Source organism: Lathyrus oleraceus, chromosome 7 (genome assembly GCF_024323335.1).
Source record: "Lathyrus oleraceus cultivar Zhongwan6 chromosome 7, CAAS_Psat_ZW6_1.0, whole genome shotgun sequence".
Taxonomy (NCBI): Eukaryota; Viridiplantae; Streptophyta; class Magnoliopsida; order Fabales; family Fabaceae; genus Lathyrus; species Lathyrus oleraceus.
The window spans coordinates 440,398,477-440,424,807 of NC_066585.1; the positions used below are offsets into that span (position 1 = coordinate 440,398,477).

Genomic DNA, 26,331 nt, shown 5'->3' on the forward strand with positions numbered 1-26,331 from the left:
TAAGATTTGTATTCCTTTGTTCGGAATCGAATGTCCATCCTTTAACAAGACTGCTTTTCTAACCCTCTTCAGGATGATGAGTGTTTTGGAACACAAACCAATTCACGCTTTGGTCGATCACCTTTTTCATGCCTACAACCCGGCATCCTTGGTGTTCCTTCCTGTCTGCTCCCTGTCGTGACCTTGATCCCCAGTGAGCTACCTCTCCATTGGTTTCGATAAACGTCGAGTTTTTCCCGATCGTCTGTTGACGGTTGTTGGTGATATATTTCCCCATGCAGAGTTACCTCTCCGTTGGTCTCGGTAAATGTTGAGTTTTTCTCATTCGTCCGTTGACGTCTGATTGTGTATCCTATTCCCCAGTCATTCATTAATGTCTGGTTGATTCTCAGCCAGAATCCCCAGTAGAGTCGTCGGTGGACGTCCTATTTGGTTTCCGGTTGTTGTACCCCTTCCTTAGTAAAGTGGATTATCCTTCTCCGTTGGTGTCGATAAACGTCGAGCTTCTCCCTTTCGTCCGTTGACGTCTGGTCGAGTCTTCCCAGTGCATCCGTTGATGTCTGGTCACCTCTCCGTTGGTTTCGATAAACGTCGAGTTTTTCCTAGTTGTCCGTTGACGTCTAGATGTATTTTCCCCGCAGTCATCCGCTGATGTTTGTTACCTCTCCGTTGGTTTCGATAAACGTCGAGTGTTTCCTAGTTGTCCGTTGGCATCTAGTTGTGATTTCTACTCCCATTCATCGTCTTGTGATGTCTGGATGTGACAGTACCTTTGAGAGAAAAAAATCAAAATCCCCAGTAATAAATATCAGATCCCAGTGGACGTTTCCGTTGGTGGATCCCAACAGTGTGCAAATTTCTACGGTTCTTGGTATTCAATCCTTGTTTACCCTGAAAGTCTGACAGCCGTTGCTCTTATCCGTTCGGGTTCCCAGTTGATTGAATAGGGGCAGCTGTAGCACCTCAAATTTGCACCTCCCATTTTGTACATACATTTTCATGATTAGGTCATTAACATTACATAGTCCACTGCATAGCATTGCATTGTCCTTTGCCCAAGTGCAAATCATTAGACAAGATTAGGTCAACTGGTCAGGAGATCTGGTCAAGCAAGTGCAATTCTTATTGAAGCAAAGCCCTAGGGTTGGTTCAACAAGTTCATATGATCTAGGGATCATTTTGAAGTGATTTGGCCAAGGATTGGATGATCAAAGCTCAACAGTCAAGCTGAATTTCATCTGAAACCCTAGAAAGTCAACTGTGGTCAACTGTGCTTGAAATCAAGGATTTGAAGGTGGGAGATGGTTTGAAAGGCTTCATTCATGTCCATACAAGTCTCATTTGACATTTAAAAGATCAAGATTGGAGAATTTGAGGTCAGAAGAAAAGTTTCCAAAAATAGTAAGTGACTTGTAATTTCAAACTGCCAAAAATGGAAAGGTCTTCTCCTCAAATTTACATGTCCAAGAAAACTTCAAATGAAATTTTGTCCAACATGAAAGTTGAAGATCTTGCTCTCACCTTTCCAAAAAATCCAAGAACATCCATTTCTCATGTGTGGTTGGCAAGTTATGATCAAATCATTGTCAGGATATTTTGAACTTCAAAGTTGGATAACTTTCACACCAATTGGCCAAATCATGTGGGGTTTTTTGCTACAATCTCCTTTTAACATGCTTTATCATGATCATTCATTACATTTCATCAAAAATCATCACACAAAAATGGCATTTTTCATTGGATTTGAATTTGAAAATTGGAGGGAAAATATCAATTTGAAAAATATGCCTTGTTTTCAATTCCAACCAGTTACACTTACCTCCAAATGACATTTTGAGTTGAATTGGAAAGGAATCGTGTACTGTTACATTCATTTACATGCATATAGGGTTAATTGCCAAATTTTGCATAACACTTGATTTCACTTAATTCCAATTGCATGGCTTAATGGTGATTAGCATAGATGATTAACAGAGCATATATATAGCTAATAATAACAGAAATTGCATCAACAGTAATCACTTTTCCACATCTAGATCTAGAATCAAGCTTTTTTCTCTCAAACATTTCTTGCATTTTCTTCACACAACAACCATTCATCTTGCTAAATTCTTGCTACTGAATTGTTCTTGAGTGAAATTTACATGTGGAATCGAAGCCAATAGTGCAGGATCAAAGCATTCTTCAAGCTTGAGCATCAATGGTGATTTCCAAGTGAGCTGGATTCGTAAGCGTTTAAGGTCTCAATTCTTCTCCAAAACATCCATAAGCTTTACAGAAGGATCCAGGAACTTCATAAGCTTTGAATTAAGCCGAATTCAACCTCTGTTCTTCATTAAGGTCAGAATACGATTCCCTTGATTCATGAATTTGTTAAGTGTTAGTTATAGATCTTCGAACGCTGATTAAAATGAGCGTTGAACCGCGAATTTTCATGCACAAATGAGTTAAATCTAGGTGATTAAAGTCTTGTTGATGAAACTTGTTTCCTTCGGTATGAGCATGTTTGTTTGTTTCTTGCTTGATTGCTTATGGATTATTGATGTGTGTTGAAAGACCTTTGTGTTGATATGATTATTGTTGAAATTGGGGAAAAATGTTCTTGATCTGGCACTGGCTTGATGAACACGATGAAGATTGAGCAATTCTGTTTCCAGACCGCGTGTAGATCCGATTAGGTCACATTTTCAGTGCTGCATGGTGTTTTTAGAGGATGCGCTGCGATTGGTCATGCTGTTTAGCCATGCTAGCACGCGATTGGTCCTTGGTTTCCGTTGACTGGGCGTTGACTCCCCCCACTTAAATGAAACGCTGAGTTTTATACTCAGCAAAAGCGCCATTCCCATTTAAATAAATATTAAATAATTAATCCATGTTATTTCTTTTTCTTTCTTCAATTTTTATTGCATTTTCTTTACAATCTTCCAAAATTTGTATAAAATCAAAGGATGATCCAATTGAGATGGGACTTTTTGCATATTGTTCATCATCATGTCTACTTTTTTATGGATATTTTTCCAGATATTGTGCACATGTGGTTTTTCATGTTGCCTAGGGTTTGCTCATACATGTGTCTACTTGCACCTTGCTTGATATTTTGATTGTGAAATGGTGATGCTTAATCCAATGGAGCTGAAATTTTGCATGCATAAACTAGACACCTTTAGGGTGTTTTTGGTATAGAGTTTGTGATTTTATCATTTCTGGTTGTGGAGATATGCTATGATGAATGTAGGTGTGACAATTTGTGTCACACCTTTGTTTGCTTGACTTCCTGATTTTATTTGCCATGCCAATTCTATGCCAATTAATCTGAGTTTTTGCATGTTGATTCTTTTGGATGTTAAGTTTGAGCATGAATTTTCCTGGAAGTTTGAATGCATTTTCAATTTGATTGAGATTTTCTTTTCTGTTTGACCAATTGTGAACCTTTTGTGAGTCATGATCTCATATGTTTTGTGAAATTCTTGTGGTTTATTGGATGGACTTGAAATTTGGCATGTGTATTATAGACATCTTGAAGTTTGCCATGGTTTTGGTTTCACTCATTTATCATGTTTGGTTTCTGTTTTATGATTACTTGAAGTTGATGCATGATTTAATGCCTTGTATGAGCTTGTTTGAATATGCTTTGACTTAGGGATTTTAATTGACTTGCTTCCCTTGGTCCAAATGACTTGAAATTTGGTGTGTAGATCATGTTATGAATGCTGTTTGACCATGAATTTTTTGGGGATTTATTGAAATGTTTGTGAGTTGATTTGAATTGGATCTTTCTGTTTGGTTCTATGAGCTTCAAATTGCATGCTTTGCACTCTTTGCCTCATGAAATGATATTGGTTGATGATATGAATGTGAGACCACTTGGATTTGATTCTTATTTGATTGATCTTGATTTTTGATAATTTTCATATTCTGTTGTGAATTATTTCTCTCATTTTGACCCTAGGCCATGTCCTAGTGGTTAGTGCTTAATGTTTGAGCTTTGTTTCAGGTCAAAGAGCACAATTGCTTATACTTGATGATGTGCACTCAATTAGAGTTGGTTTATTGCTTGTTTATGACTAACTTGGAGCTTGTTTTGTAGGCATTGAGACTTATGCTTAGGCCTTGTGGCTTGCACCTTTGTGCATTGATGCTTGTTTATCTGTTTATGTACAGTTAACTGTTGACTTCTAATCTGTCTGTTTGACTTTTGTTTGAGTTGAGTACTGACTATGCTGGATTGTTTTCAGGTACCTTAGTTGCTATAGTTCCTTTGTGAACTTGCTTTTGCTTTGCTTGCTAGCTTGAGCATTGAGGTATAATGTCTCTAACTCCATGTAGTCTGGAAGACCTGGCCTGTTACTTGGCCAGGCACCTGTCTGAAGAGCTCCTTAAGAGGCAATGCTTGTGCTTGTTTATCTTTGTCCCCAAGCAGGAAAAGACCTTTGATAAGGCAATTGGCAGATACAAGAGATGTGCAATCCATCTTCTGCTATTCTGTTGAGTCGTCCCTTTGCTCACACAACTGGTGTTGATGCATTGTGGACATTAACCCAAGATCCTTGTACAGTTGTACAGTTGAGTCAGTGTCATAAGTGTAGAAGGGTTCCCACTTTCTGAACCCACACTTCATCTGTCATGAAGCTCTCCCAGGCCAGGGATAAGAGCTGTGAGGCACACCCTTCACTCCCTATTTCATCTGCTTCACCCTAACTCTCAATGTTAGGGTTAAGAGCCAACATCACCCTGATACAGTGGCTTGTTTGTCGAGGTTGACATGACCCCTTGACTAAAGCCTAGCCTTGTTTGAGCCCCACTTTGTGTGTATATAGTGTGTGCTATTTGTGATTGTTTGACTGTTTGTGCTGTTTAGGATAGCTTGCTCCCTGTGCAAGTTAGATAGCAACCTTGACTTAGGGATGATATGCATGATAACATCTAGGCTTGAGTTAGTCTCCCTAGTTGTGTCTCCCTCTGTTATCTGGTTAGGCTAGTCCTGTGTCCCTGCGTAGGGGAACTACGTCGCCCTGATCCTCATACCAGATGAGGTACGTAGGCAGGAGATGAGCTGATCTCTCCGGGCGCCCTTTTGTTTTGTCTTTGTGTGTGTCAGGAGATGGATGTAAGCCCAGCGATTGGCATTCCGTATCCTCTTGTTGTGTGCTTGGAAGCTGATATAAGTCCAGCGATTGGCATTCGGGTTCCAGTGTGGGTGTGTTTGGTTCGGAAGCTGATATAAGTCCAGCGATTGGCATTCGGGTTCCATGTTTGCCCGTGTTTGTGTGGTTTTGTTTGGCGTGCGTGAGCCGAGCTACGGATGCTCTGATTCTTCTTCGTCCGAGAAGATACGTATGCATAGGATGCGACATCCTAGCGAGCATGTGTTTTTCCGAGTCCGAACTACTTCGACTCTGATGTCTATGCTTGATAGACTAAGTAGGCCCAGGATGCGATATCTTGCCGAGTCAGTCTCATTTGTTTTCTTGTGTCTCTTTCAGCCAGTGTTTGTTTGTTTATGAGCAGTGTTTTAGCAACCATATTCCTTCCTTTTGTGCGTGGATCCCGTCGAGTACGACGGATGCGTAGGGGTGCTAATACCTTCCCTTCGCATAACCGACTCCCGATCCCATTCTCTTTGGTCGCGAGACCATGTCTTTCCCAGGTTTACTCTGAGCGTTTCCTTTCCCTCTTTTGGGATAAATAACGCACGGTGGCGGCTCTGTTGTTTTGTTTTCCCGCCGGTTTCTCGCGTAATGCGACAAATTTCAGATGAGATGAATACATACAGATCTGTGGGGAATGATGGTGTCGCGGATGGAAAAATGACAGAGTCTCCACCATCCTTTATTTGTTCCCAAGGAATAGGAAAATAATGCTAAAATCTAATGACTAAGGGTGAGAGACTAGGTTCGGGAGTCGGTTAAGTAAGGGGAAGTTGTTAGGCACCTCTTACCTCCATTGTACTCAATGGGATCCTCCTATAATTTTAGGGTTAGTGTGTCCTTGAGATATTTGTTTTATTAATTATTATTGGTTAATTATTTATCTATTTATTGAAAATTATTTTATTATTTAAAATAAAATTGATTAATTGAGAAAGGAAAACTTAAAGATATTTTTGATTATTGTACTCGCTAGAGTCTTAAAACACTATGCCTACGTACCCTCAAATTTATTGAAGGATCAGAGTCCCGTAGTTCGTCTCTAAAATGTTGATTGCTTGATTATTTTAATCCCTTAAAAAGTTCTCATGCATCAGGCACGGATAAATAATTGATTTTTGGAAAAATGCCTCAATGCATTAGGGCAGAGGACTTACGATTTGAGGTGTGTTAGATTGATTTTATCCTATTTGATTGATTGTAGAAATATAATAATTAATTTATTTAAGAAAATAAATTAATAATGATATTATATATTTATTTAATGAAAATATTAAAAGATTAATTATATAAATCCAAATATTATATCTCTTATTCCTAAATAAATTTATCCCTTACACCCTAAAGTTTTCTTAGAGATTTATCCCATGATTATCCCCATTATCGATTAAAAATAAACAAATATAATATAATACTTAATTTATTTATGAAAATAAATATTATATATTTATATGACATGCCCCTTTTAATTGATTTAAGAAAAAAAGCTAATTATTTTGATTTAAGAAAGTAAACCCATAGTGATATTATATATATAATTATTTTAACAAACATATTAAAAATTTAATTATATAATCTCAAAGACCATATCCCTTATCCTGATGTTTGTCCCTTGATTTATCCCGTGTTTTGTCTCTTGATTTATCCCTTGTTTTTATCCCTAAAAAATATTATAAAACTTTATCCCATTTAATTATTTGTAAAAATATAATTATTAATTTATTTAAGAAAATAAATTAAAAGGGTAATTATATAAACCGTTATCCCTAAAATTCTAAATATTTATCTCTATTTATTATTTCAAAAATTATCCCAGAGTATCCTAAATGATCCCATAGTTATCCCATAAATTTTTATCCCTTAAAGTCATAAGATTTTCTTCCATAACTTTATCCCATATTATCCTTTAAAATCCTAGGGTTTTATCCCATAACTTTATTTCATATTATCCCTAAAATTATCTCAATTAATTATTTGTAAAGATATAATTATTAGTTTATTTAAGAAACTAAATTAAAAGCATATTAATATAAACTCAAGTGTTATATCTCTTATCCCTAATTTTTTTTCCCTAAAACCCTAATAATTTATCCCTATTTATTGTCCCAAAAATCATTCCAAAGTTATCCCTAAATTATCTCGCAGTTATCTCATAAATTTTAATCCCTTAAAACCCTAGGGATTTATCTCATAACTTATCTAATATTATCCCTAAATTTATCCCAATTAATTATTTGTAAAGATATAATTATTAGTTTATTTAAGAAAATAAATTAAAAGGGTAATTGTATAAACCCATGGGTTATATCCCTTATCCCTAATTTTTTATCCCATAAATTAATCCAAAATCCCAAGAAACAAAATATCAAAACAATTATATAATTTAGAAATTAAACTCATGACCTCTTACACTCGTAACTCTTTGTCCATATGCTATCCTCCATTAAACAATTACACTTATTCAAAAAACAATGACACTTCCAAATACTTAAATAAAAAAAGAATTTAAAAACTTAAATAACTAAAATATTTTCATAGAAAATAATAACTAAACTTTTAGCCTATTTTTTTTTAAAACCTCCTAAACTATTAATCTATAATTTTATTAAATAATTAACACCATAAATATAATACTTATACTTTTAAATAATATAATCTAATGAGATATACTATTATAATTACTAATCATATTTATTTTTCTCTAAAAATTAATTTTCATAGTAATAAACTACTTTTTAGTATAATCCTACAAATTATGCTATTTCAAAAGGTCTAAATAATATCTCTAAACTAAAGTCAACTCCTAACAAGGACTAAAAAGTCAAAATGGTTCCCCTTTGATTTTTTAGATCCTGAGGTTGACTAGATGATTGGTATGCTCCGGACATGTTAGCGTTAATTGAAAAATAGAAAGAAGCAGTGATCAAAATTTAGGATACGACAGAGGGATACAAAGGGTGATGGTGGCCGATAGTAAACAAACAATGAGGGTAAAAACTCGTTAGGGATAACAATTCTGCTAGAGAAATCAGACACACGTTGGGGAGTATTGATAACACCAAAACACACCGCATATTTGACTCGACTTGCACATGTTTTATTGTCGTTTTGCTTTAATTTCTAGTATTATGTTGGTATGTTGTCTGGATTTCAGGTAGTTAACCATGTGAGAGGCGTACGCAAAGAAACATGGCAAATCAGATGAAAAATGGAGAAAATGGCGTGTTTTGCACTCCTGACGTCCAGCATGGCATTCACCATGGAGGTAGCCATGAGGTGGCTGAGGTGTCCCATGACCGAACGGTCACAAAGACCAAGTATCCATATTTTGTGAAGGTGATGTTCGCCACAAGGGGTATAGTGGTCGTCATCCATTATAAAAGTGAGGCAGTCAAAGTGGTTTAAGCATGGACTCCCCATTACTCCATTTTTCCTCTCACACGAATCTAACAGTCGTGACTTGATTTCTAAGGCTTTGTAGCACTATAAATACTTTTTGAAACTCAACTTTGAGGTTATTCAAGCTTAGTACAACTTAAGCCATATATTTATATTTTTGAGAGCTTTACTTCTTCACATCGGAGGATTACTGCATTGTTGTTGTTATTGAGCTTGGAGCATTTTACTTTGTAGCATTAATCTTGCCAGCATTACTTTCCCGTTCAAGTTTTCCTTTAATTTATTCATGTACCAGATTCAAGACTTCGTTTGGAACATGTTCTTATTATTATCAGCATTATTTATTTCTTTTGTTTATTTACTTTGCATTCTTGTTATTTTCTTGCCTTACTTCGAAGTTTAATTTATTCCATTGCACGTTCGTAATTTTAATTGAATAGTCTGATACATTTAATTCTAATCTTCAACCCATCACTTTATTGTTTATTATGACCATGTCTAGCTAATCTACTAGTGCTGGAATGCGAGGACCATCGATTCGAGGGTACTCAATCTGTTATTTCTTTAGGATTACTATCGGGGCTATTTTGGTTTTAATCTCAATTTTTAGGAAATTAAATTGATCGGTTACTACGAGAGTAAGATTGAAAGCCGTCAGGTACTTAAGATAAAATTGTTAAGCTTTTTATTAATAAACACCACGAGAGCGAAATTCGGGAACCCTTTAAAGTTATAATTTCCAAGTTTAGAATGCGGTTATCCGAGCGAAATCCAGGAACCCTTTAAAGTTAAATTTTCCAACCAAACCCACTTTTTAACTAAGTAACAGAATATAATTTCTACAAATATTTTCACTACTTTAACGCAAAACGCACTAGGCACACGCAAGTGGACGGTATAAATTAAAGATTAAAACATGGTTCCGAATACGCGAGAGTGATAGTTCCTTTTTAATTAATTATTTTTCAAGGAAGAAAATATTTCCCTGTAAGTAGTTCTACATATGAATAATAAGAGTACTATTGATCGATGAGAGCCACATTCTAGTATTACATTTTTGAATTTATTCAAGTCTATTATTTTCACTTTGTTTTTCTTATTCCAATTCTTTTACAATCGCCTTAGATAAACACCGTAGAAATAGAAAGCGATAGATTGACCATTAGGTCTCTGTGGGTTCGAAAACCTTTTATATTACTCTGATACACTCTGTATACTTGCAGAAAGTACCCATCAAGTTTTTGACGCTATTGACGGGGACCGATTACGTCAAATATCGTAACCCTATTGTTACACCGTCTAGATTAAGGAACCCTTTTTTTTCTTTCGGTAAATGTGAAGGACTCGCAATACCGTAAATTTAGAAGACCCAATAGCTGAACCAGAAAGATACGCACGTCCGCGACGTTTGGTCCAAAGAATCAAGAGAGCAATGGTAGAATAACAAGACCGCAAGCCGCTTAAAGACTTTACCTTACCATCTAACGAAGAACCTCATTCAAGTATTGTTAACCATTCTAACGAAGAATCCAAACCAGCACTTAAAAGTTTTCATTCAACTAGCTGACACATTGGAATCTAATAGTTCTCCTCCTGAGGCAATATGTTTACGTTTATTCCCCTTTTCCCTTAGAGATAGAGCACGATCATAGCTAGACTCTCTCCCAGCGAGTTCAATCACTACTTGGAATGACCTGAAGAAAGTATTCCTCGCTAGATACTTTCCACCAAGTAAGACTGTTGTCCTGCGAAACTAGATAACAAGATTTACTCAACAGGATGGTGAATCCCTTTTCGATGCTTGGGAAAGATACAAAGAGCTATTAAGAGCTTGTCCACACCATAAATTAGAACAATGGTTGATCATTTATACCTTATATAATAGGTTTCTCTATAACACGAAGATGACCATCGACGCTGCCGCCGGTGGTGCACTAGCGAACAAGCCATATCCTGATGCATGTGCACTCATAGAAGACATGGCACAAAACCATTACCAATGGGGAATGGAATATGCATCTGTAGAGAAGAAAGAAACCAAAGGAGTTATGTACGAAGTTAGTAGCCTGGACCATATGAACGCCTAGATGGACACCTTGGCACAAAAGATCGAAAGCTTAGTTATTAACCCTATAGCTACCGTAGCTGCAGTACAACCCAAATGTGAAATTTATGGAACCCCAGGATATATCACCACCGAGTGAAATTTACTAGTTGAACCAATCCCAGATCAGGTCAACTATGCCCAAGGTTATACTTATTCAAACACTCATAACCCTGGATGGAGGAATCATCCAAACCTCTCTTACAAGAACATTAACTCTACTTTTCCTCAAAACATTGCACCTCAAAGACCACCAGGTTTCCAAGCCCAAACACCGAATTAGCCAATACAAGCTACTCCTCAGAAATCAAACCTTTAAAAGATCATGGAAAACTTCATTTCAGCTCACACTCAACAAAATAAAGAATTTGTGAATCAAAACATTCATATTAATAAGTTGATTACACAACTAGATAACAAAGCCGATTTTGTGGCAACCCAAAACAAGATGCTGGAAACCTAAATCTCTCAAGTAGCACAACAACAAGCTGCTCAGGCCATGCCAGGAGGATCATTCCCTGGAAAACCTCAACCTAACCCTAAGGGCCATGCTAATGTTATCTCCATACGAAGCGGAACCACATATCAGGAACCCGTAAATCCTAGGTTGAATAACAACTCACTAAGAAAGCTAGAGCCACCAAAAGGAAATGTTGTGACTACACCAGAAAAATAAGCAGTAGAAAAACTTGTACAACTAGTGAAACAAAGAGAATAATAAGTTAAAGATAAAGAAGCAATGAATGATAGCCAAGTTTATGTACCACCCCCTTCTTATAAACCACCAATTCCCTATCCACAAAGGCTGAAACAAACCAAACAAGACGCATGTAATGGTAAAAATTATGAGATTAAGCTATCGATTAACTTAACTCACAAAGCAAGAGTCGTCACCTTAATTTTATTGTTTCCAAAGGAAAAGGGGAAAAGTACGAAGAAAACCCAAAGAAGTTTTAAGAAAAAAACTAATAAAAAGAAAACAAGGGTCTGGGGGTTAGTTATGCAAAGGGAAGGTATTAACACCCTAAACATCCATGGTACTCCATGGGAACCTCTTTGAAAATGTGCCTTTTTGTTTGAAAATGGGTATTGTTTGCAAAATATTGGAGAGATGGGAAAATACATATTTCTTATGATTTTTTGTATTTGCCAAGACCTTTTGAAGTCTCATGCCTAGTACCAACAAAGTGCAATGGAGGATCAAAATCTCGTAGTTCATGGTAAAAATAACAAATATGTTTGTTTTAATTCATTTTAAGGGAAAAGATGTTTTGTCATTTTAAGGAGAATACTCAACTAGTCACCCACAAGTATGAGATCTTTGCATCATCATGAGAAGGGCTTAAAGATGGATATGGATCAACAAGTATGTCACTAGCTCTCATAGATGGAAAATAATTGATACCATAGGGATATGAGAATTATATCTCAACTATTGAAATGACTTATGTCTAAACTTTGAGAAACATTTTAAAAGGAAAAGAGCACAAATGGCACAAAATGATTTGAGTGAATTATGCATTTTTTAAGTCTTTTAAAATTGGTCTCAATATGGTTAAGATGAATTAGTATTTATTAGGAAAAAGGTTTGAAATTCACTTGACAAAAGTCAAGGTTTATTGAGAAAGTGGTTCAAGTTAGAAAACAAGAAGGTTTTGAAAAAGAGAGAAGATTTTGAAAATTAAAGAATGGGAGGAGAAGAAGAGACTATCCTAGAGCATAAAGTAAAAGCTAGGGAGGAAAGATCTAACCAAGAAATAACAAGCTTTATGATATAAGTCAAGCAACAATTACCTCATTTGGATTAAGCCTCAAGCAAGCCAGAATAAGCAAATAATAATCCATGTATCAGATGAAACCAAAGTAGCTAAACTAAGTCTCCAAAGGAAGTCCAAATTCAAAGGTACCATATGGATTTCAAGGTCTCAAATCATAATTCCCAAAGAAAAGATCAAGATCCTAATTCTAAGTCCATAACTCCACAATGATGCCAAGGATAGTAACCACAAGTCCATGAATCAGGATAACCAAGTTTCTTTTTAGGTTTTTTCTCATTAGTATTTTCTTTACAAAGATATGAAAGTAAAGTCCAAATGGACAAAGAACAAATGACATAATCACAAACAATAAGATATGAAATGCTAAACATAAAGTATAAAGTAAATGGCATAAAGTAAAAGAGCATGAAGTAAATGACTTGGAAATAAAAGTTAATACAAGTAAAAATGTTAGTAAAAGGTGTTAGAAAGCAAAAATGGCAGATATTTTGGTCATTTTTTGGAGAACACTCAACTATTCACCCACAAGCATGAAAATATGAACCTATACATCATTTATGAGAAGAGTTCCAATTTGGATAAAATCAACAAGTATGCCACTAGCTCTCACAAATGAAAAGGGAGCAATATTTTCACATAATACCATGAGGAGTAGGAGACTTACAATCTCACTTATAAAAATTCCTTTGCTTTTGGGACAAATTTAGCGCTATGTTAAGCAATCTCAATAAGATAAGAGTATTAAACAAATATATATTTTTTCTTACACTAAATTCTGTAACAATATAATTTATCATATAACACCTCTAGAATACCACCAATAATGTGGTATCAGAGCTGTAGAAAACAAAATGGCTTCCACAAGCAACTCTTCTACAGTTTATAGCAATGTTAAAGTTCCTTTGTTTGAAGGAGAAAATTATGATTTTTGGGCTGTTAAAATGGACACTCTATTCACCTCTTTGGATGTCTTGGAGTTCGTCCGAAATGGGTATGAAGAACCAGCACCAACAGAGGCTGAAGAATCAAGCCAACGACTTGAAGAATTGAAGAAGAAAAAGAAGATCACAGATGCTGGAGTTCTCGGGATGATTCAAAGAGCAGTCACTATATCCATTTTCCCAAGGATTATGAGAGCAAAAACATCAAAGGAAGCATGGAATAATCTACAACAAGAGTTTGAAGAAGACTCAAAGGTGAGAACTGTGAAACTTCAATCTCTTATAAGAGACTATGAAAATGAAAGAGTGAAAGAGAATGAGAGTTTGAATGAATACTTTAATAGACTCTTTGAATTGGTGAATCAAATGAAGTCACATGGAGATACAATAGATGATCGCATAATTGTTGATAAAATTCTGATTAGTTTGACAGAAAAATTTGATCCTATGGTGGTTGTTATAGAAGAAACTAAGGACCTGTGAATTATGTCTCTTCAATGGTTGATGGGGTCTTTGAGGTCCTACGAACAAAGGTTGTTACGTCACTCTGAAAAATCAGTTGAGAGTGCCTTTCAGTCTAAACTCAACATTCAGCCCAACAATGGTGAAAATAAGCCCCCAATACAAAATAGAGGTGAGTCTTCTAGAGGTGGTAGATTTGGAAAAGGCATGGGAAGAGGAAGAAAATTTCAACAACCTAGAGAAGCAATGGGAGTTAAAGAGAAACACATTAAGGGGAGTGTTAAAATTAATGTGTTGTAACCACCACTATCTTTAGTATGCATTATGAGAGAATTGTAACCATCACATTATAATAATTGTCTTTATTTAGATTTATGGAAGAGCTGTATCATTAAGATTGAGAGAACCAAAAAGTCATCATCTTGATTACCAACTTATTGTCTCCTACATCAGTTTCCTTTAAGCTTATATAAAAGTGAGTGTATGGTGAATTCAATAAGATAAGAGTATTAAAAATATATATATATATATATATATATATATATATATATATATATATATATATATATATATATATATATTTTTTTTTTTTTACTCTAAATTCTGCAACAATATAATTTATCATATAACACCTCTAGAATACCACCAACACTTTTGTTAAGAATTCCTTTGAACCTCCTGGCCTAGCGCCACTTCCAATTACTAGCATCGATGAAGCTTGAAGAATCATCATGCAAGGAAGAGTTTTCGCAATTGAATTCTCTTCGATTCACAATTGAATTCTCTTTGATCGGCTTAAGAAGAACGTGAAATAAAGTTAAGGTTTTCAAAATAACAATATGATTTGGAGGATCCTTCAGAACAAAGATTTTGAAAGCTCGTGATAATAGCTACCTTGGAGCGACAATAGAGATCATGGTGGTTCAACACACCTTCGAACTTCCAGGGGTGTAAGAATACAGACGCACATTTCATGTCGACTTGAGAGACCAAGATTGTTGGGCGCGTGTCGATCTAAACATCCATTGGAATGAGATTATATATTTGCAGAACATGGTCGCAAAAGGAATAAATAGAAAATAATGAGGATGAATTTTAATGTTGTCTACTCAATAAGATATTGTCAATGATGACATGCTTACTATGATTGGTTGCGATATACGTTATTACCAATACCGACTCGCACGGAATGAGGAATCTTTTCTAAAGGACAGAGTCACGAGGGTTCTCACACCCAAAACGAATAATACATCGTAGCTGCAGTGACATAGACTTAAAGTAGGCCTGAACATAGGCGCTAGAAGGAAGGGCGAAAGTATGGTAGCATTTGTTCACACACTAGGGGAGAATGCTTAACGAGATCCTTAACGAGTTATTGGCTCCTTCTGAAGAATCATATACCAAAATGTTATGTCACATTATCGAAAACATAGATATAACTCCTCTTGAGCTAGAAAATGACCGAGAGTTAGATTGTTTCTATGTCGATCCTAAAGATATAAAGGATATGGTCATTGGAAATTAGTGGCTAGAGATAGGGTTACTACAGGTTTGGTGCACGTAAGTATATAGAATTGAATATCTTATTATGGTACATTCGTCGTTTTGTATATAACTAATTCATCACCTATTTTTTAATTTTGTTTAACCATTTAGGCACATCCATCGTGTTTATATACAATCAAATAAATCAGATATTTATGGATTCTGAGAATCAATTGATATTCGATTTACAAATAATTATGAAAAATAACTTTGAAGCTTACTTAACATCACAATTAGATGGGAGAAAGATTGTTACTTAACACCATTTCTCCACGCGTGAGTAATTTTGAAATTGTGGTTTTTATATTATGTATAGTTAGTTTCCATGTTTTACCTTATACTAATTATATATGCTTGTGTTTTTTAAGTGAACATTTCCAATTGATCATCACATCTCTTTGGACATTTCCAATATGGTAACAACATTGTGCTTCTTACACTATCCACTTAAACCTAAGATGAAACAAATTATTACTAGGTAACTTTATGTTTATGAGACTTTTAGTAATTTTTTTTTACTTTGTAATTATTTTAGCGTTTAATATTTTTAAATCATTTTCAATATACAGGACTGTGGAGCGACACTATTTTATGAACATTTCTAGAAAAAAGCTCACATTTTGTGAGCCCAAGGTAAGTGGGTTACTTGTGAAATTCATTTATATATATCGATAGAGGCGGTTGAACAACTTCCTTTTGTACTTGCACCACGTTCAACAGTTATTTCAGGCAATTGATCATGATCATGATCATCTTCATGTGTACATTGTGGGACGGTTCCACTAATTCTCTATATCATAAAAATAACAGGAACACAAAATAGAATCAATATAATATATATCATATATTTCCGATATCATAATATTTCACATACCACATATAACTCTTCCATGTCTTTCCTACAATTTTACCGCTCTACAACTAACACATCTTCAAGTTCTTTCTTTTCACTTTCCAACTTCCTCTACAATCATTTCTTTTTACACATGTTAGGTACTTTTTCTAGATGTACCAAACCACACTCTCAGACCGATGTCGTCTCCAACACCACGACCACACTGTCATATCCCAAATTTTGCCCGAGTACCTTTTTATATTTTTAGAAGCCTTTTATTTTGGATGATTCAAATAACTCCGTTGGTAGTGAGAAAACAACTTCATACATAAGGTATTGGGTTCAAATCTTACCAAAGTTTTTATTTTATTTTTAATTTCTCATTTTTTCTAAAATACACACTTTTATGATACTCATTTTTATGATTTTATCAATGCTTACGTAGTTCTGGGTATAAAATGTTTCTTTGTTGCTCGATTTTAGTGACAACTACTTTGTGTTAATCGAAGAAAACGTTGTTGGACTACCAAAAACAAGTAGAGAAGGAGACATTTGCATCGCGGTCGAATGAATTTAAAAATTAACATTCGTTGGCAACATCACAAGCTTACTCACACATTCAAGCCGACGTAACATTGTTTTGTATTGTCAATACAAAGTACATTTCGTTTATAAAAAGGGTTTAAGGATTAATCGTACAGAGGCGAGAAAAGAGTTTTATTGGTTAGAAAGTGTTTTGAATGGTGGCGAGAACTTGGATGGGCGAGATATTCATCTCAAATTCTAGCCTCAGGAGTGTGTGGTATCCACCATGTTCCATTTTCATCTTATTTGAAAAACAATTTGATATTTTTAAGTGTATTTGAGATTTGATTAAGAAAAAGGTTTGAAGAAACCACATTGAAAGTTTTGAATGATGGAGAGAGCTAAGATGAGCGAGATATCCATCTCAAATCTTAGTCTCAGGAGCTCATGGTATCCATCCCGTTCCGTTTCCATCTTTATTGAAAAGTGTTTGATAGGTATTAAGCATTTTGGAGTTTTATTGAGAAAATGGTTTGACGTTGGATCAAGCATTTGATGAACGATTGTGAAAGAGTTGAGAGAAAGGTTTGAAAGAAGATGGGATAGAAATGGGTTGAGTTTAAAATGGAGAAAATACTCCACGTTGAATCGAGTTTTTATTTTTTTTATCTTTATTGAGAAATGGTTGATTTTATTCTTAGGTTGGTAACTAGCTACACAAACAAGCAAACAAAGAAATAAAAGCGGTAAAATTATTACACGTCATGAGAATGGGGGTACATTTTGTCGAATGGGGATTCATGATAATGAAATGATTAAATCGAGCCCAATCAACAACAATAATAAATGAGTGTAGGTGCAAGAGGAGGTCTCATTTTAAGGAGACCCAAGAGTAAGTCATGTGAAGGAAAGAGCAATAAACAAATTATATTTACAACGCGTTAAAAAATTATATCGAAAGAAATAAAATTGAAGCGTGCATGAATTAAAATCTGGATGCAAGGATGCGAATCAAAGTCACATAACGCAAGGATGTGCAAGGAAAAATGAAGTTCAGATGTGCAAGCAAAAACCTAGGTAATGTGCTTAAATCCAGTTTGTACATATTGATAATAATGGAAATGTTGTATGCAACGAGTCAAAATGCGGAGAAATACCATCAATATATCGATAAAATAATATGTGGAATAATGCCATGGGAAGTGTCGAATCGATAGATCAAATTCTGATGCTTAACCATGAAAAAATCAAAGAAACCAAGCAAAAATCCAACAAGTATCACACTTTTTAAAACGTTCACGGGGCACTTTTTCCACGACCGTAATTGGGGGAAGATAAATGAAAAAAATAAAAAATTAAATTAAATTGCAAAGACAATGTCACAAATGAGAAGTGGGCACACACAAAATCAGAAAGAAAACAATATTTTGATGGTTTAAAAAAATGTGAAAGAACATGAAAAATAAGGGTGAAAGAATGGAAAAAAATTGGAAAATGATGAGGAAAAGTAACAACAATGGATTAAACCCAAGACATGGGGGAAAGAGATGTGAAGCTTCAACCATTATCCTCATGGTCCTGTTGTTGTCCAATATATACAATATTAAATATATATTATATAATACTTAATAAAATGAAGAGAAAAAAAAAAGAAACAAGCAAGAATAAGGGCACGACTAGTTTGAACCCAAGACCTAGTGGTTGAGAGCCAAAGGCTCAACCACTCCACTATTTGTCATGAATGTGCAACTAGTAATATATATAAAATATTAGCATACTGAAACATTAAAACAAACAAAATTAATAAAACAGTAGCAGAATTTTTATGAACACAATATGTTCATATTCTTCTTCCCAACCTTAAAAAACAAAAACAAAATCACAACAAAACCCAAACCAAACTCTATTAAAACGATACTAAACAAAAACAAATATGAGAAGCATGAATCTCATGAAATCATACATGAACAACATATTCAAACTCAAGAGAACCATACCGGAAATGACACTGTACATCAAAATAACGAAAACGGAAGCGAACTCAGTGTTGGTGAATGAAGTTATGAATAGGGAGGTTAGTTATTGTTTTTTTTAATGAGTGTGGTAAATGGTTAAAGGTGTAGTATGTTATATTATGTTGTATTGGAGTTGTATCTGTGTAGAGAAAGTTTTCCGACACGGTATCGGTTACAGTTGTGCTGCAAGTTTTATTTTATGGTAGGATATGGTTGTTGTTGGTTAGCATGGTGAGTGAGGGTGGTTTACAAAGAAAGAGTTTCGTGGTGTTTTCATGCAAGTTTGTGAAGTAGCATCAACACACAAAAAATGGAAGAAGGAATTGTATGAAAGTGATGAACAATAGCATGCTATGAGGAAGAAGTGATGCAATGGCGATGACATTTCATGGAAAAAAGAAAAGAAGTTAAGTGAAAAGCTATCCTTTTTTCATTTTGTAGTAGCTTCGTTGGTGTCTTGGTAGGTTCACTAATTTTTAAAATTTGAGAAAGATAGATCCCCAGGAAAAAAGGGTAGGGCGGCACTTGGTCAATGGTTAATGGCCTCGGGTTTCTTTCCCCTCAATTTCATTGGCCAATGCTTATATAGTGGGAACTTAGGGTTACAATCAGATTTAAAAAAACCTAAAATACTCAGACATATTTTTAAGAGTTAAAATGATTTAAAACTAAATAAAACAAATAAAATTAAATCATTTAAAATAAACCTAATAAAATTGAAACAAAATTATAATTAATTCTAATTAATCAATATGAACATGTTGACCAAAAGAAAAAAATAAACAAACTCAAAATGAATAAAAATCGGGTGCAAAATTGCCCAAAAAATTAAATCGAATGCACTACAATGATCGGCGCGAAATAAACTTCTCGAAAACATACAAGTTTTCGTCAAATTTTGAAATGGAAAACACCCGGTTAAAACGCTCAGACGGATCAAAATGTGATCAAAAATTTAGCAAAAAATAAATCGAGTACACCATATTAAAATACGTGAAACATAAATTAATAAAACTGATGTCTGCATGCTTTATTTTAAAATTTCTTGCCCGCTGTTTTGATGCACATTTGACAAATGATTCAATTGGTTTTTCTGTAGATCCGAAAGTTTATTTCGAGTGATATTCCAGGAATTATGCGGTATGAAATGCATGTTATGCTAGGCAGAGATGCACCAAATATGATGAATGTATTGAATCGATGATTTAGTCAAAATTAAGGTGTGACAGTTGCTCCTATTAAGTATCTTCAACTAGAGAATATGAAGGAGGACACTCTTCATATGATCATAGTAGGAGATAATTAAATACCAAGAAGACTCGTATTATGATATTGAGATGCAAATGATATGATATGCATGGATGCATAACTCTTTTTTTTGTTATGATCTGCTAGGGATATGATGAACACTAACAAGAGATTTCAGATGAGATGAATACATACAGATCTGTGGGGAATGATGGTGTCGCGGATGGAAAAATGACAGAGTCTCCATCATCCTTTATTTGTTCCCAAGGAATAGGAAAATAATGCTAAAATCTAATGACTAAGGGTGAGAGACTAGGTTCGGGAGTCGGTTAAGTAAGGAGAAGTTGTTAGGCACCTCTTACCTCCATTGTACTCAATGGGATCCTCCTATAATTTTAGGGTTAGTGTGTCCTTGAGATATTTGCTTTATTAATTATTATTGGTTAATTATTTATCTATTTATTGAAAATTATTTTATTATTTAAAATAAAATTGATTAATTGAGAAAGGAAAACTTAAAGATATTTTTGATTATTGTACTCGCTAGAGTCTTAAAACACTATGCCTACGTACCCTCAAATTTATTGAAGGATCAGAGTCCCGTAGTTCGTCTTAAAATGTTGATTGCTTGATTATTTTTATCCCTTAAAAAGTTCTCATGCATCAGGCACGGATAAATAATTGATTTTTGGAAAAATGCCTCAATGCATTAGGGCAGAGGACTTATGATTTGAGGTGTGTTAGATTGATTTTATCCTATTTGATTGATTGTAGAAATATAATAATTAATTTATTTAAGAAAATAAATTAATAATGATATTATATATTTATTTAATGAAAATATTAAAAGATTAATTATATAAATCCAAATATTATATCTCTTATTCCTAAATAAATTTATCCCTTACACCCTAAAGTTTTCTTAGAGATTTATCCCATGATTATCCCCATTATCGATTAAAAATAAATAAATATAATATAATACTTAATTTATTTATGAAAATAAATATTATATATTTATATTACATGCCCCTTTTAATTGATTTAAGAAAAAAAGCTAATTATTTTGATTTAAGAAAGTAAACCCATAGTGATATTATATATATAATTATTTTAACAAACATATTAAAAATTTAATTATATAATCTCAAAGACCATATCCCTTATCCTGATGTTTGTCCCTTGATTTATCCCGTGTTTTGTCTCTTGATTTATCCCTTGTTTTTATCCCTAAAAAATATTATAAAACTTTATCCCATTTAATTATTTGTAAAAATATAATTATTAATTTATTTAAGAAAATAAATTAAAAGGGTAATTATATAAACCGTTATCCCTAATTATTTATCCCTAAAATTCTAAATATTTATCTCTATTTATTATTTCAAAAATTATCCCAGAGTATCCTAAATGATCCCATAGTTATCCCATAAATTTTTATCCCTTAAAGTCATAAGATTTTCTTCCATAACTTTATCCCATATTATCCTTTAAAATCCTAGGGTTTTATCCCATAACTTTATTTCATATTATCCCTAAAATTATCTCAATTAATTATTTGTAAAGATATAATTATTAGTTTATTTAAGAAACTAAATTAAAAGCATATTAATATAAACTCAAGTGTTATATCTCTTATCCCTAATTTTTTATCCCTAAAACCCTAATAATTTATCCCTATTTATTGTCCCAAAATCATTCCAAAGTTATCCCTAAATTATCTCGCAGTTATCTCATAAATTTTAATCCCTTAAAACCCTAGGGATTTATCTCATAACTTATCTAATATTATCCCTAAATTTATCCCAGTTAATTATTTGTAAAGATATAATTATTAGTTTATTTAAGAAAATAAATTAAAAGGGTAATTGTATAAACCCATGGGTTATATCCCTTATCCCTAATTTTTTATCCCATAAATTAATCCAAAATCCCAAGAAACAAAATATCAAAACAATTATATAATTTAGAAATTAAACTCATGACCTCTTACACTCGTAACTCTTTGTCCATATGCTATCCTCCATTAAACAATTACACTTATTCAAAAAACAATGACACTTCCAAATACTTAAATAAAAAAAGAATTTAAAAACTTAAATAACTAAAATATTTTCATAGAAAATAATAACTAAACTTTTAGCCTATTTTTTTTTAAAACCTCCTAAACTATTAATCTATAATTTTATTAAATAATTAACACCATAAATATAATACTTATACTTTTAAATAATATAATCTAATGAGATATACTATTATAATTACTAATCATATTTATTTTTCTCTAAAAATTAATTTTCATAGTAATAAACTACTTTTTAGTATAATCCTACAAATTATGCTATTTCAAAAGGTCTAAATAATATCTCTAAACTAAAGTCAACTCCTAACAAGGACTAAAAAGTCAAAATGGTTCCCCTTTGATTTTTTAGATCCTGAGGTTGACTAGATGATTGGTATGCTCCGGACATGTTAGCGTTAATTGAAAAATAGAAAGAAGCGGTGATCAAAATTTAGGATACGACAGAGGGATACAAAGGGTGATGGTGGCCGATAGTAAACAAACAATGAGGGTAAAAACTCGTTAGGGATAACAATTCTGCTAGAGAAATCAGACACACGTTGGGGAGTATTGATAACACCAAAACACACCGCATATTTGACTCGACTTGCACATGTTTTATTGTCGTTTTGCTTTAATTTCTAGTATTATGTTGGTATGTTGTCTGGATTTCAGGTAGTTAACCATGTGAGAGGCGTACGCAAAGAAACATGGCAAATCAGATGAAAAATGGAGAAAATGGCGTGTTTTGCACTCCTGACGTCCAGCATGGCATTCACCATGGAGGTAGCCATGATGTGGCTGAGGTGTCCCATGACCGAACGGTCACAAAGACCAAGTATCCATATTTTGTGAAGGTGATGTTCGCCACAAGGGGTATAGTGGTCGTCATCCATTATAAAAGTGAGGCAGTCAAAGTGGTTGAAGCATGGACTCCCCATTACTCCATTTTTCCTCTCACACGAATCTAACAGTCGTGACTTGATTTCTAAGGCTTTGTAGCACTATAAATACTTTTTGAAACTCAACTTTGAGGTTATTCAAGCTTAGTACAACTTAAGCCATATATTTATATTTTTGAGAGCTTTACTTCTTCACATCGGAGGATTACTGCATTGTTGTTGTTATTGAGCTTGGAGCATTTTACTTTGTAGCATTAATCTTGCCAGCATTACTTTCCCGTTCAAGTTTTCCTTTAATTTATTCATGTACCAGATTCAAGACTTCGTTTGGAACATGTTCTTATTATTATCAGCATTATTTATTTCTTTTGTTTATTTACTTTGCATTCTTGTTATTTTCTTGCCTTACTTCGAAGTTTAATTTATTCCATTGCACGTTCGTAATTTTAATTGAATAGTCTGATACATTTAATTCTAATCTTCAACCCATCACTTTATTGTTTATTATGACCATGTCTAGCTAATCTACTAGTGCTGGAATGCGAGGACCATCGATTCGAGGGTACTCAATCTGTTATTTCTTTAGGATTACTATCGGGGCTATTTTGGTTTTAATCTCAATTTTTAGGAAATTAAATTGATCGGTTACTACGAGAGTAAGATTGAAAGCCGTCAGGTACTTAAGATAAAATTGTTAAGCTTTTTATTAATAAACACCACGAGAGCGAAATTCGGGAACCCTTTAAAGTTATAATTTCCAAGTTTAGAATGCGGTTATCCGAGCGAAATCCAGGAACCCTTTAAAGTTAAATTTTCCAACCAAACCCACTTTTTAACTAAGTAACAGAATATAATTTCTACAAATATTTTCACTACTTTAACGCAAAACGCACTAGGCACACGCAAGTGGACGGTATAAATTAAAGATTAAAACATGGTTCCGAATACGCGAGAGTGATAGTTCCTTTTTAATTAATTATTTTTCAAGGAAGAAAATATTTCCCTGTAAGTAGTTCTACATATGAATAATAAGAGTACTATTGATCGATGAGAGCCACATTCTAGTATTACATTTTTGAATTTATTCAAGTCTATTATTTTCACTTTGTTTTTCTTATTCCAATTCTTTTACAATCGCCTTAGATAAACACCGTAGAAATAGAAAGCGATAGATTGACCATTAGGTCTCTGTGGGTTCGAAAACCTTTTATATTACTCTGATACACTCTGTATACTTGCAGAAAGTACCCATCAAGTTTTTGACGCTATTGACGGGGACCGATTACGTCAAATATCGTAACCCTATTGTTACACCGTCTAGATTAAGGAACCCTTTTTTTTCTTTCGGTAAATGTGAAGGACTCGCAATACCGTAAATTTACAAGACCCAATAGTTGAACAAGAAAGATACGCACGTCCGCGACGTTGGTCCAAAGAATCAAGAGAGCAATGGTAGAATAACAAGACCGCAAGCCGCTTAAAGACTTTGCCTTACCATCTAACGAAGAACCTCATTCAAGTATTGTTAACCATTCTAACGAAGAACCTCATTCAAGTATTGTTAACCCTGCAATGAATGCTAACAAGTTTAAACTGAAACCCACTTTGTCGAAAAATCCTGCAAAAAAACTAGTTTGTTGGTCTCCCAACAGAGAATCAAAACCAGCACTTAAAAGTTTTCATTCAACTAGCTGACACATTAGAATCTAATAGTTCTCCTCCTGAGGCAATATGTTTACGTTTATTCCCCTTTTCCCTCAGAGATAGAGCACGATCATGGAATGACCTGAAGAAAGTATTCCTCGCTAGATACTTTCCACCAAGTAAGACTGTTGTCCTGCGAAACTAGATAACAAGATTTACTCAACAGGATGGTGAATCCCTTTTCGATGCTTGGGAAAGATACAAAGAGCTATTAAGAGCTTGTCCACACCATAAATTAGAACAATGGTTGATCATTTATACCTTATATAATAGGTTTCTCTATAACACGAAGATGACCATCGACGCTGCCGCCGGTGGTGCACTAGCGAACAAGCCATATCCTGATGCATGTGCACTCATAGAAGACATGGCACAAAACCATTACCAATGGGGAATGGAATATGCATCTGTAGAGAAGAAAGAAACCAAAGGAGTTATGTACGAAGTTAGTAGCCTGGACCATATGAACGCCTAGATGGACACCTTGGCACAAAAGATCGAAAGCTTAGTTATTAACCCTATAGCTACCGTAGCTGCAGTACAACCCAAATGTGAAATTTGTGGAACCCCAGGATATATCACCACCGAGTGAAATTTACTAGTTGAACCAATCCCAGATCAGGTCAACTATGCCCAAGGTTATCCTTATTCAAACACTCATAACCCTGGATGGAGGAATCATCCAAACCTCTCTTACAAGAACATTAACTCTACTTTTCCTCAAAACATTGCACCTCAAAGACCACCAGGATTCCAAGCCCAAACACCGAATCAGCCAATACAAGCTACTCCTCGGAAATCAAACCTTTAAAAGATCATGGAAAACTTCATTTCAGCTCACACTCAACAAAATAAAGAATTTGTGAATCAAAACATTCATATTAATAAGCTGATTACACAACTAGATAACAAAGCCGATTTTGTGGCAACCCAAAACAAGATGCTGGAAACCTAAATCTCTCAAGTAGCACAACAACAAGCTGCTCAGGCCATGCCAGGAGGATCATTCCCTGGACAACCTCAACCTAACCCTAAGGGCCATGCTAATGTTATCTCCATACGAAGCGGAACCACATATCAGGAACCCGTAAATCCTAGGTTGAATAACAACTCACTAAGAAAGCCAGAGCCACCAAAAGGAAATGTTGTGACTACACCAGAAAAATAAGCAGTAGAAAAACTTGTACAACTAGTGAAACAAAGAGAATAATAAGTTAAAGATAAAGAAGCAATGAATGATAGCCAAGTTTATGTACCACCCCCTTCTTATAAACCACCAATTCCCTATCCACAAAGGCTGAAACAAACCAAACAAGACGCATGTAATGGTAAAAATTATGAGATTAAGCTATCGATTAACATAACTCACAAAGCAAGCGTCGTCACCTTAATTTTATTGTTTCTAAAGGAAAAAGGGAAAAGTACGAAGAAAACCCAAAGAAGTTTTAAGAAAAAAACTAATAAAAAGAAAACAAGGGTCTGGGGGTTAGTTATGCAAAGGGAAGGTATTAGCACCCTAAACATCCATGGTACTCCATGGGAACCTCTTTGAAAATGTGCCTTTTGGTTTGAAAATGGGTATTGTTTGCAAAAGATTGGAGAGATGGGAAAATACATATTTCTTATGATTTTTGTATTTGCCAAGACCTTTTGAAGTCTCATGC

At 34.3% G+C, this 26,331-nt stretch overlaps 2 non-coding genes across 2 annotated transcripts; both read right to left on the bottom strand.

The window, feature by feature from the left end:
* Positions 1-10,288: 10,288 nt before the first annotated feature.
* Positions 10,289-10,395, bottom strand: LOC127109236 (small nucleolar RNA R71). Its single transcript, XR_007796566.1, has one exon. It is a non-coding gene; the product is annotated as a small nucleolar RNA R71 (small nucleolar RNA).
* A 14,402-nt stretch (positions 10,396-24,797) lies between these two features.
* Positions 24,798-24,904, bottom strand: LOC127109237 (small nucleolar RNA R71). The gene has a single exon (XR_007796567.1). It is a non-coding gene; the product is annotated as a small nucleolar RNA R71 (small nucleolar RNA).
* Between the last annotated feature and the right edge of the window lie 1,427 nt (positions 24,905-26,331).